This window comes from Microcebus murinus, chromosome 8, assembly GCF_040939455.1.
Source record: "Microcebus murinus isolate Inina chromosome 8, M.murinus_Inina_mat1.0, whole genome shotgun sequence".
Classification (NCBI taxonomy): Eukaryota; Metazoa; Chordata; class Mammalia; order Primates; family Cheirogaleidae; genus Microcebus; species Microcebus murinus.
The window spans coordinates 3,550,679-3,562,707 of record NC_134111.1 but is presented as its reverse complement, the minus strand read 5'-3'; the positions used below and the strand labels follow the sequence as shown (position 1 = coordinate 3,562,707).

General features: G+C 53.9%; 1 protein-coding gene across 1 annotated transcript in view; it reads left to right on the top strand.

Annotated features, from left to right (window-relative positions):
* The first annotated feature begins 267 nt into the window (after positions 1-267).
* MYO7B (myosin VIIB) overlaps positions 268-12,029 on the top strand; it is a 94,997-nt gene continuing 83,235 nt past the window's right edge. The window contains exon 1 of the mRNA XM_076005448.1: positions 268-401. The gene's annotated coding sequence lies outside the window, so the exon portion shown is untranslated. The remainder of the gene's footprint in view (positions 402-12,029) is intronic.

Sequence of the window (12,029 nt, the reverse complement as noted above, 5' to 3'; positions counted from 1 at the left end):
GAGTCCCCATGACACCCAGGAAGATGCCGAGGCCCCTGGATGATCAGACGATTGTCACCATGGGACCTGGCTGGTGGCCAGGGCAGGTGTGCATAGTGCAGACACTGGCAGCCCTGGGCCACGCTCCCCTGCTCCACCGAGGGGCCTGAGTCAAAGGGCAGACCGTGTCATGAGGCTCTGCCGCTGGGGCTGCAGGAGGCGTGTGGGAGTGGATGTGCCTGGAGCCCGAGGACAAAGTCCTGTAATAAATTACGTGGGCCCAGAGCACTTGGTCATTTCCTCTTGGGGCCCTTCTGCCTCTTCCTCTGTCCTTACCGGAGCCCTGGCACTGCCTCTTTTCCAGGCTGTCAGGGTGCCCCAGGTAAAGGGGCAGAGAGCCAGCCAGACTGCATCCTGACAAGGTAAGGGAGCCTAGGGGTGCGTCTGCCAGCTGGAAGGAGGGGTCGCTGGGCAGGAGGCACAGGCCTGGAAGCCAGCTGGGACAGGCCCAGGGGGCAGAGAGCTGGAAATGCTCTTCAGGAGCCTAGAAGCCAGAAACTTCTGCCCAGGACTTGGGCTACTGGGCTGCAGGGCCAACCCGGGGGCCGAGGAAGAGGAGGAGGAGGAGCTGTCCCAGCCCTTGGCTGTAGCCGGGCAGACAGCCTGGTGAGGGGAGCGCAGGTGCCAGGCCTGCCCCTCGCCCAGCAACCTCCTCACAGCTGGAGGGCCTCACCGCAGAGGCGTGGGGTGTCAGGGCAGCCTGGGCAGCCATGACCAGGCTCCTGCCAGACATCAGCTGTGCCATACGAGGCATCCCGCTGTGCCCTCGCAGCACTGTGGTGGCACTGCCTCCATTCTGTGGACGCAGAGACTGAGGATCAGGGACATGAAGGTGCCCACGGGGAGAAGCAGAGCCGATTTGACTCCAAAGCCAGGGTGATCTGTCTTAGCCACCTGCCCTGGCCAGTTGTGTCTAGTAACTCCTGCCTAGCCTCAAAGCCTCCTGGGGGGCTGTTGAGCTGGGGGAAGAGGTGACTGAGGAGAGGGATAGCGCCGCCGTGGGTGTTCGTGGGCTGCCTCCCGTGAGCTGTCAGCATGGTGGGCGTCCCACCCCCAACTAACAGAGGAGAAACCTGAGACACAGAGGTCAGAAGGGGCTGGTCAAGGTCAGAGGGCTGGCAGGTGTGGGGCCCCAATCTAAATCTCCTAAACTGGGTACCTGTGCTCCCCACTACTAGGCCTATCCCTCAGACTCCACCTCGTAACTCTGGACTTGAATTTCGTTCTAATCCATAAGACCTCTGAACTCTGTCCAGGATTTTAGTTTGGAGAAAACCAAAACTCTGGAGTACACTCCCCCAGCGCATCTACGTTAAGCACCACTCAGTCAACAGCTCCTTGGGCAGGACGCTTCCCCACCCCCCAGGCCTGTGCTCTGCAGGCGCCACCTCTGAGAGAATGCTCCACAGGTCTCCCGCACCCTCTGCACTGTGGAGAGAGAGGTGGCAGAGCAGGGACGACTGTGCATTGACATAACACCATGCTTTACATGTGTCAAATGATAAAATTTCAACAAATTTAAAGATCGTAATTGGCTTTTATTTGCAATTCTAGAATCAGGCATCCTGATTCTTTTTTCTTGTCTTTTTTTTTTTTTTTTTTTTTTTGAGAACAAAGGGGGAGAAGCCGCGCAGAAAAGATTGGTTTTAAAGACAGAATGGGGCTGAGAAAAGCAGACACAAAAAGTGGATTGTTTCAAAGTTTCTTTCCTTGTAAAGGTTAAAACAGAGGAGATTTCCTTATCATGCCAGCAAAAGCTGGCCTGTTTGGGGCTTTAGCTCTTCTCTCACTAAGGATTATCACAAAGTCAGAAAAAGATCTTACTTCTGACTTGGCGGCATGAGCTTTAGGGCAAGTGATGCCATTTTGGTCTGGGCTGTTGGCTAGCGCAGGGGCTCAGCCCAACCCACCGCCTCCTTTCAGCTTCACTTACCCAATGTCTTTAAATGGCTCTGGCTTCCCCATTCTCAGTCTGCACAACAAGCTGTTCAGCAAGAACAGGAATTATAGTACAGTTTTCACAGAAGAGGACATTGAGATTAAGAAGGGTAAATTACTTGACCTAGGTCAATGGACTATGAGCTCCTTGGGGGCATGAGATCAGTCTCCTTGGGGGTTCTCTGCCCCTTGCACACACCCAGGCCTCAGCAGAGAATGGACACTTGACACATAAATGCTGAATGAAGCTAGTGGCAAAAGTCAAGCAGGGAATGAAGTCAAGTTTTCAAACCCAGTGTCATTTTGGACCCTGCTGTCTACCTCCTCAGTTAATCTGGCAGCACTTGTAGTGCTCCTCCAGTGCCGGCGGCGGGGGGGGGGGATGTGTAAAGGAAAAGTGACCAGTGCACCCCAGGGGAACAGACCTCAGGGCATCTGGTGGGCAGAGGAAGCAATTGGACAGGTTGGGGCACGGACAGGACCTGGCAGGCTGTCAAGGAGAGGATAGCTCCAGTGCTGTGGTGAGGAACAGGGATGTTCCAGGCGAAGGGCATGGTGTCCACAAAGATGCAGACAGAAGGAAGCATCAGTCCAGCTGGGGCAGTGTTGGAGCCCAGCAGGAACCAAGTGCAGGTGTAGGGAAGTGGTAGGAGATGCTCTAGAATGTTCCATGATGACAGAAATGTTCTCTTCTGCACTGCCCTAAACAGTAGCCACTAACCACATGTGTCTATTGAGCACTTGAAGTGTAGTTAATGCAACTCAAGGTCTGAGTTTTAAGTTCAACTTAAATTAAATTTAAATAGCTCATGTGGCTAGTGGCTACCATATTGGACAGTGCAGCAACAGAGAGTCGTGCCTATCAGAGTAAGGAGAGCGGTGAAGTAGAATAAGGAAGGGCAGTGGAGCCAAACAGTGGTGGATTAAAATCCCAACTGGGCCACCTACTAAGTGTCGGACCTTAAACCTCAGTTTCCTCATCTGTCCAGTGGAGCTGCATCACTTACCTTGCAGAGTTGTTGTACAGATTAAATTAATGAGCTACTGCTGGAAAATTTTAGCACAGTGCCCGTCTGAGTCTCTGCTCTGTTCTGGGAGCTAGGGACAGAGTCCTGAGTGTATGCAAAGAGACCGCAGCACAGTGGAAGAGACCCTCGCGCACAAGTGTGTGTATCTATCAGTTCTCCTTCATCTATCACCTGCCTTATTCAAAGACTAAATGAAACAGGGTGATTTGAATCAACTTGCAGATATACTTGTAATAAAACAGAATCAAAAATAAAATAAATGTGGCCGGGCGCAGTGGCTCACGCCTGTAATCCTAGTTCTCTGGGAGGCCGAGGCGGGCGGATTGCTCAAGGTCAGGAGTTCAAAACCAGCCTGAGCAAGAGCGAGACCCCGTCTCTACTATAAATAGAAAGAAATTAATTGGCCAACTAATATATATATAGAAAAAATTAGCAAGGCATGGTGGCGAATGCCTGTAGTCCCAGCTACTTGGGAGGCTGAGGCAGGAGGATTGCTCGAGCCCAGGAGTTTGAGGTTGCTGTGAGCAAGGCTGACGCCACGGCACTCACTCTAGCCTGGACAACAAAGCGAGACTCTGTCTCAAAATAAAATAAAATAAAATAAAATAAAATAAAATAAAATAAAATAAAATAAAATAAATGAGAAACTGGGATGAAAGGAAAATTAAAGTAGGAAAATACAACACAGCTGGGAAAATATTAGTAACAAAATGTGCATCAGAAAGTCCCGTATATTTTCTAGGCATAGACCCTAAATTTGTTCTGCGCTTCCAGTTAGTCATGCAAAAGTACATTTTGCATTGAAAGATTAATAATGTTCTCAAGTGAAGAACAAGCCAGTTTCTGAGAAGACCAGCTTTCCTGACGCAACATCAGGGAGGGGACAGACACCAAGGGAGGAAACAGTCAATTCAGGGCTGTTTGTAGAAAATGAAAGCGGGTCTCTCAAGTGATATCGCTACAGTGAAGGAGGATTTCTCACGGTTCTCTGTACAATCTGAGGGGCTTTTCAAGGGTCATGTCTGTTCTGAGCGGGCTTTTCACAGGCTCTCGCTTCGGTGAAGCAGGCTGTCTCAGGGCTGTCTCTAAAACGCAGCGGCCTTCCTCAAGGACTGTCCTGCAATGAACGAGGGCTTACTGAGGGCTGTTTCTATAAAAAAAGGACGGTTTTTCAAGGTCTGTCTCTAAAACCAGGGAGAGTTTTCACAACGCTATCTCTGCAGTGAAGGGGGCTTCTCCAGGGCTCGCTCTTAGTGAAGGAAGTTTCTCTGGGGCCTCTGGAGGGCTGCCTCCTCCAAGCTCTCACCAGGCAGGCTGGCAGCAGTGCATGAAAGTGTGGTTCAGGAAAGGCTGTTCTCTGGATAGGTGTAAGCCAAACATTTCAAAGCAGGGCAGTGAATGTCATTCCCAAGGGCTGGACAGGGTCTACTGGTAGCACAGAGGGACATCATTTTAGCTCTGACTGGGGTGGGGGGCAGCATCAGGGAGGCTGCAAGGGAGCAGTTGAGCCAGGTCTGAAACAGTGGACTGGAGATGAAGCTGAATGAGCCGGCACGTCACCCATACCTCCTGGAGAGCCGTAAAGTGCCATCACCAGGCTGTGAGTGTCAGGTGTGTGTGGCGAGGAAGGGATAAAGGTCAACTCTGCTCATCCTGTGATGCTGCAGAGGATGGGCAGGATCCCACCCAATTCCCAGTCCTCGTGTTTCCCCTCTGGAAGCCATGCTGGGAGAGGAGATTCTCCTAGCAGAGCTTCTTCACCAGGCTGCCCTCCATGGCTGACTTCCCCAGGAGGGGCTGTTGCCAGGCTCTGCAAGAGTGAGCTTCTTCACCAGGCTGCTCTGTGTGGCTGACTTCCTCATAAGAGCCTGCAGCCAGGCTCTGAGGGAGCTGGGTCTCTTTAGCCACATTGTTGTATATTGTGGGGCTTTGGGCAGTGAGTGGCCAAGCCCTGTGCCCACTGGGGGAGGACAAGATGGAAGACTATGGCTTCATATCACTTACCTGGGCAGAAGAGAAGGAAGCCCTCATGGTGACCCAGAAGCACAGTATCTTTGGACCAGGGGATACCTCTCAGGGACATACACCTCCTGAGATGCCAGTCACATGGTATTCATGGGACAGGCATCCCATGGATGTCACCTCAAATGCTGAGCTGTCCTGTGGGCGTCAGACTCCCTTCCAGCAGACTCCTCCCAGGCTGTGGAAAGGGGCTGAGTGTCTCCACCTGGAGCAGGCAGTGGAAGGGGCTCTGAATCTGGACTCATAGGCCCTTTTCCCCAGCGTGTACTGCCAACCCTGCACTATGGGGCCCTCCTGTTGTGCCTTTCCTGTGCCTGGCTTCCCACTGAGCTTGGGGCTCATCTTTGCAGAAGGGCATCACTGTCTGGTAGGAGGTGGAAGCTCAGGCAACCCAGGCAATCCCTGTTGACAGGAAAATAAATAAATAAAAGCAGGGCCGGGTGCTCACGCCTGTAATCCTAGCACTCTGGAGGCAGAGGTGAGAGGATTGGTCAAGGTCAGGAGTTCAAAACCAGCTTGACCGAGACCCCCGTCTCTACTAAAAATAGAAAGAAATTAATTGACCAACTAAAAATATATATACAAAAAATTAGCCGAGCATGGTGGCACCTGACTGTAGTCCCAGCTACTCGGGAGACTGAGGCAGGAGGATTGCTTGAGCCCAGGAGTTTGAGGTTGTTGTGAGCTAGGCTGACGCCACGGTACTCACTCTAGCCTGGGCAACAAAGCGAGACTCTGTCTCAAAAAAAAAAAGCAAACTACTGATATGGAAAACCCAAACATGACAGAAAAGAGCCAAATGGAAAGCAAAAGACTCCTCCTTCCTTCCACTTCCCATCCTAATAAACCACAGTAAACAATTTAATATAATCATCTCCAAAAAATATGTATCTCCATCTCTTGCATATATTTATATGTATTTTTAAACAAAATGACACTATTCTATAAAACGTACCTTGTTTTTATCACAGACTCATATATCAACACACATATTAGATTGAACCATTTGAAACTGCTAATATTTGACCATCTTGACCTAAAAAAGGACACTTTCATATGGTTCAACCTAAAGGCTCTTTTTAAAGAGTTATATGGTATTCCATCCAAACATTGAACGTGAATCTAGCAGCCCTCTGGATTCCACTTGGCGGACAATTGGTGCTCTGCTGTTGTTTCATTGTTTCAGTTTTTTGCTAGTATGATCAGAGCCTTTGTACATCTATCTTGGTGAGCTTGTCAAAGTATATTTGCGGAGTATGTTGCTAACACTGGAATTGTGTGGACAAAGGGTATTCAAGTTTTTATAGATTTGCCAAATTGTCCTCTGCAAATGGTGGCACTGGTTTAGCCCTAGCCACAGTGCAGGAACAGGCAAGGCCCGCTCTGAGGCCGCACACAGCAGCCAGCCTGCAGGCTTAGCCAGGGCTGAGCCCGTGACAGCCTTCTGGGTGGGCCTACCATGCTGCTCAGCAGTGGTGGCCCTTCTCACCTATGCCTGCCTGTGCTCCCCTTGGGTGACAGATTCTATGCCAGGGGTCCTTGGCTCTGGGGAGCAGGGAATGGTCAGCCGACTGGGGGCGTAGGATAACTTCCAAAGCTTACTCATCATCCCTCACCCAGCCCAGACACCTCTTCTGCCCAATGAGCAGCCTCACCCCTTTGACGGACAGAGCTTTGGCGCCCTTCAGTGTAGGTGCTCTTCTGGGCTGGCATTCCATAGGCTGAGTCTCAGTGTCGGTTTTTGCTTCTTGGATCCCTGGCTCCTGATCTGTGAAGTGGGATGTCTCCATGGACAGCACAGGGTTCTTGTGTTGTCCACAGGGCTTAGAGGAGAGAATCTGGGCAAAGTGCCCCCCACACCACCTGGCACACAGCTTCCTGCCTGTTCCAGGCCCCGTCTGGTCCAGCAACACTGTGATCTACCCCCCAGCTCCACCTCTCCACTTGCCTTTCAGCATATTCTTACCCACTGGCCCCACACTCCAGTTCAGTGGCACTCTAGAGTGCATGTTAGCGGTGCGGCTTCAGACCCCCAGCAACTTTGAGGAGGCTTTGAGAAATAGCAGCCTACTCTTCTTCCCTGAGGTGATGATCACCCCAGTTCTGCTTCCTGAGCTTAAGTAGGACACTGAGCCCCATGGCTCAGCCACATTGACATGCATCAGGGTTTGACAAGGAGGCTTGGGCTAAGAAGAAGCCATCTCACTCCCAAGGGCTGATGCTTTCAAATGCACCAGTACTTCCCTTCAGGGGCAATGCCTAACCTGCCTCCCTGGGCAGGTCCATCCATACACCCACCAATCCATCCATCTATCCACCAATCTTCATCCATTGACCTATGCACCCACCAACCCATCCACCCCACCCATCTGTCCATCCATTCATCCATTCATTCAGCAAGCATGTCCTGCTCTCAAGTTCCTCACAGGCGTGGGAGAGACACACACAGTGGCACATACCTCAGGGGTAAATGCTGGGGTAGAAAATTGCAGCTTCTGCATGTAAGAATGTCTGCGCCTGTGTGTGTACATATGTGCACGTGTGTGTTCCAAACTAATATCAGATCAAATACAGAGACACTGAGGTAAAAGAAGACATGAGGGATTTCAGGGCTGCATAAAATTCAGTGCCCCCTGAAGAAGTGAGAGACTAGGCAGGCTGAAAAGGTAGGCACACTGTGATGCTGGAGATCCTGATGCCATAAAGATAGGGCATGCTCTTCGCTCTGGGGAGGTGACACGGTCAATTTTGCATCTTTTAAAGATCACTTGGTTGGTGGAATGGAGGATGTGGAGAGACCAGAAGCAAGTCCACCTGGGACGTTTCCTTGCCAGCAGGGACGGCGGGCGGGCTCAGCGCACCCTCTCTTGGGCTCGGGAGGAGCTTCGCGTCGCCCCCGCGGGACCCCGTCCCCCCTCCGCACCGCCCCCAAGGGACCGCCCGACCCGCCTGCCAGCAAGTCCGCGGCCTGGGCAGGCGAGGCGGGACGCCACGTCGCGTTCCGAGGAGGCGGCCCGCACCCCTCGCCTCGCCCCGCACACCACCCCGGCCGGCCCGCTTGTGTCCAACCACCGGGTGCCGGTGCTCCCGCCTCGTCGCTCAGCAACCTGCAAAGCTGTCCTTTCCTCCCTCTGACCAACTCTCCCTGCAGTATCCTCTTAATTCCTCAAAATGTTCCTGGCCTCCCGGTCGGCCAGGGCTGAAATGGGTGTCCAGCTCCAGCGCGCTCCCTCTCAAAACGGGCGGATCCCGCGCTCTTCCCCGGTGTAGGCGCGGCACACTCCCCCTGCGCGTGTGTAACATGGGCTCCTGCGCACAGCGCGCGGTTGGTGTAGGCGCGGCACACTCCCCCTGCGCGTGTGTGTAACATGGGCTCCTGCGCACAGCGCGCGGTTGGTGTAGGCGCGGCACACTCCCCCTGCGTGTGTGTGTAACATGGGCTCCTGCGCACAGCGCGCGGTTGGTGTAGGCGCGGCACACTCCCCCTGCGCGTGTGTAACATGGGCTCCTGCGCACAGCGCGCGGTTGGTGTAGGCGCGGCACACTCCCCCTGAGTGTGTGTGTAACATGGGCTCCTGCGCACAGCGCGCGGTTGGTGTAGGCGCGGCACACTCCCCCTGCGTGTGTGTGTAACATGGGCTCCTGCGCACAGCGCGCGGTTGGTGTAGGCGCGGCACACTCCCCCTGCGCGTGTGTAACATGGGCTCCTGCACACAGCGCGCGGTTGGTGTAGGCGCGGCACACTCCCCCTGCGCGTGTGTAACATGGGCTCCTGCGCACAGCGCGCGGTTGGTGTAGGCGCGGCACACTCCCACTGAGTGTGTGTGTAACATGGGCTCCTGCGCACAGCGCGCGGTTGGTGTAGGCGCGGCACACTCCCCCTGAGTGTGTGTGTAACATGGGCTCCTGCGCACAGCGCGCGGTTGGTGTAGGCGCGGCACACTCCCACTGAGTGTGTGTGTAACATGGGCTCCTGCGCACAGCGCGCGGTTGGTGTAGGCGCGGCACACTCCCCCTGCGCGTGTGTAACATGGGCTCCTGCGCACAGCGCGCGGTTGGTGTAGGCGCGGCACACTCCCCCTGCGCGTGTGTAACATGGGCTCCTGCGCACAGCGCGCGGTTGGTGTAGGCGCGGCACACTCCCCCTGAGTGTGTGTGTAACATGGGCTCCTGCGCACAGCGCGCGGTTGGTGTAGGCGCGGCACACTCCCCCTGCGCGTGTGTAACATGGGCTCCTGCGCACAGCGCGCGGTTGGTGTAGGCGCGGCACACTCCCCCTGAGTGTGTGTGTGTAACTTGGGCTCCTGCGCACAGCGTAGAATCGGGAGCCTCAAGTTTCTGGAAGATGCCATCTTTAGGCCCTCGTCATCATTTGGTTGTGAAGCACGGGTGTCGCAAGCATTTCCCTCAGCTATTAGTCGTTTCCTTCCTCGCCATAAACAGAAGGTGGGGCCCCGGGCCGCGCCGACTGACCGAGGCGACGCTTGGTCACCCTGTGCTAGGTGTGCCCACCCAGTCTGGGGGTGCCTGGCGAATCCGGGCCTTTGTGGGCGGAGACGAGGCGGGGCAGAGGCTGCGGGTGCGGGTGGGCTCCGCGCGGCTGTGGTCGCGCCGAGCCGGGAGGGGTGGAAGGCCCCGGGCTGTGCCGGCTGGAGGAGAACAGGGTGAGGGCCAGCAAGGCAGTGAGAATTCTTTGGTTTCAGTGACAGAACCCAAAGGGCTTAGCTCACATACTCAACTGCGCAAAGGCAGAGACAACGTTTCTGTTTTCTCCTCTCCACACCTGCTAATTTCACTCTCTCAAACCAGCTATTTTAAGAAGCTAGGATGTGGCTCCTGGCACCTCTGGAACCACATCTCATCATATTGAGACTAGAGAGGAAAACCAACCCCCAGCTCCCACTCAGAACATCCCGGAGAAAGCTGTGCTTGGCCCCAGCGGGGCCGCACCGTCGCTTAGGGTCCCATGATCCACAGTCCTCATCGGAAGTGCAGTTTGGGCTGGGGAGGAGACATTCCCCAAAAGGACATGGCAGGAAGTTGTGCCAGGCAGACAGAACTCATCAGCATCTCCCTGGGACACCAAGAGTCAAGGTGAGGGAGGGAGGCGCTGGGAGGAGCTGGAGAGCTGGAGGGAAGGGCAGGGAAGAGCAGTCCTGTGAGGCCCCGGGGCTGGCTGGGAAGCCACGAAAGGCAAGACAGTGCCCAATCAGCGAGGCCACGGTGCAAACACGAGGAGGAGGAGGGTAGTGGCTGGAGGGGTCATGAAGCTGAGAACATTCATTTTGAGACAGACATCTGAGCTTGTCCCTGTGTAGGGAGCAAAGGGCCAAAAAGTGAGAGAGAAGGAAAGCATGCAGGGAGGGGAACTGTATTAGTTATCAGTCACTGCATAACGAATCACCCCAAACTTGAGCAGCTTAAAATAACAAGCATTGGCCGGGCGTGGTGGCTCACGCCTGTAATCCTAACACTCTGGGAGGCCGAGGCGGGCGGATCACTCAAGGTCAAGAATTCAAAACCAGCATGAGCAAGAGTGAGACTCTGTCACTACTAAAAATAGAAAGCACTTAATTGGCCACCTAAAAATATATATAGAAAAAATTAGCTGGGCATGGTGGCGCATGTCTGTAGTCCCAGCTACTCTGGAGGCTGAGGCAGGAGGATCGCTTGAGCCCAGGAGTCTGAGGTTGCTGTGAGCTAGGTTGATGCCACAGTACTCGCTCTAGCCTGGGCAACAAAGTGAGACTCTGTCTCAAAAAAAAAAGAAAAAGAAATCCAAGAGTGGCTTATCTGGGTGGTTCTGGCCCAGGGACCCTAATAGGGTTTGTAGTGGTGTTCTCGGGCTACCGTAACAAAATACCGCAGAGTTGGGACTTAAACAACAGAAATTTAAATTCACACAGTTCTGGAGGCTGGGAGTCCAAGTTCAAGGTGGGTTCTTCCAAGGCATCTCTCCTCAGCTCACAGGTGTAGGTATGGCCGCCCATCCTCTTGTCTCTTCACGTGCTCTCTCTGTGCATGTCAGTGTCCTAACCTCCTGTCCTTATAAGGACACCAGTCAGATTGGATTAGGGCCCATCCTAATGGCCTTTCAAAAATGTAATCGCCTCTTTAAAAACCTTACCTCCCAATATGGTCACATTTTGAGGTACTAGGGGTTAGGACTTCAACAAATGAATGTGGGGAGACACAGTTCAGCCCGTGACAAAGCTGCAGGCAGGATGATGGCTGGAGCTGTGCTCATCTGAAGCCTGGGCTGGGGCTGGAGGGTTCCTTCCAAGGTCACAGGGCTGTTGACTGGAGCCCTCAGCTCTCACCACACGGGCCTCTCTCAGGGCTGCTTGAGTACCCTCACGACATGGCAGCCAGTTCCACAGCCCGAGCAATCTTAGAGAGAGAGTGAGGAGGACACCACAAAGTCTCTGTGAGCTAGTCTCAAAAGCTATAGCCCATCACTTCTGCCTGATTCTATGTGATAGAAGCACATCACTTCTGGTGGCAGAGTGAGTCTCCATCTTGTGAGGGAAGCATGTCCCAGAATTTGTGGACATATTTTAAATGACCACAGTAACCAATAGAGCAAGGCCCTGACAGAGGAGGCCAAAGAAGGCAGGGATGGAAAGATTGGCCTGGGCCATCGGGAGTCCCTCCCACTGGGCAGTCACCTAAGTGTGCAGAGGTACAGGAGAAAGCAGGGAGTGGCGGGGTTGGAAGCTGAGGGCGATTTCTCTCTTTTTTCAGTGAAACAGGTAAAAGTGCCCCCAAGAGTGAGTGGCAAGAGGGAGCTTTGAAATAGGGTTTTTGGCAGAAAAGGCTGACCAGAGCCCAAAGAAGGATCCCTGGGCACTTCCAAAGTCCTTGGGGAGGTCCAGGCCATGAGACCACCCTGCCCTCATCCCTAAGGCAGGCGGAGCATCCCCGGCTGTGCTCAGCTCCAGGGTCGGGACTTTGCAAGGTCAGGGCAGGAGCAGTTACACGACAGTGATGGACCAGAGGGGT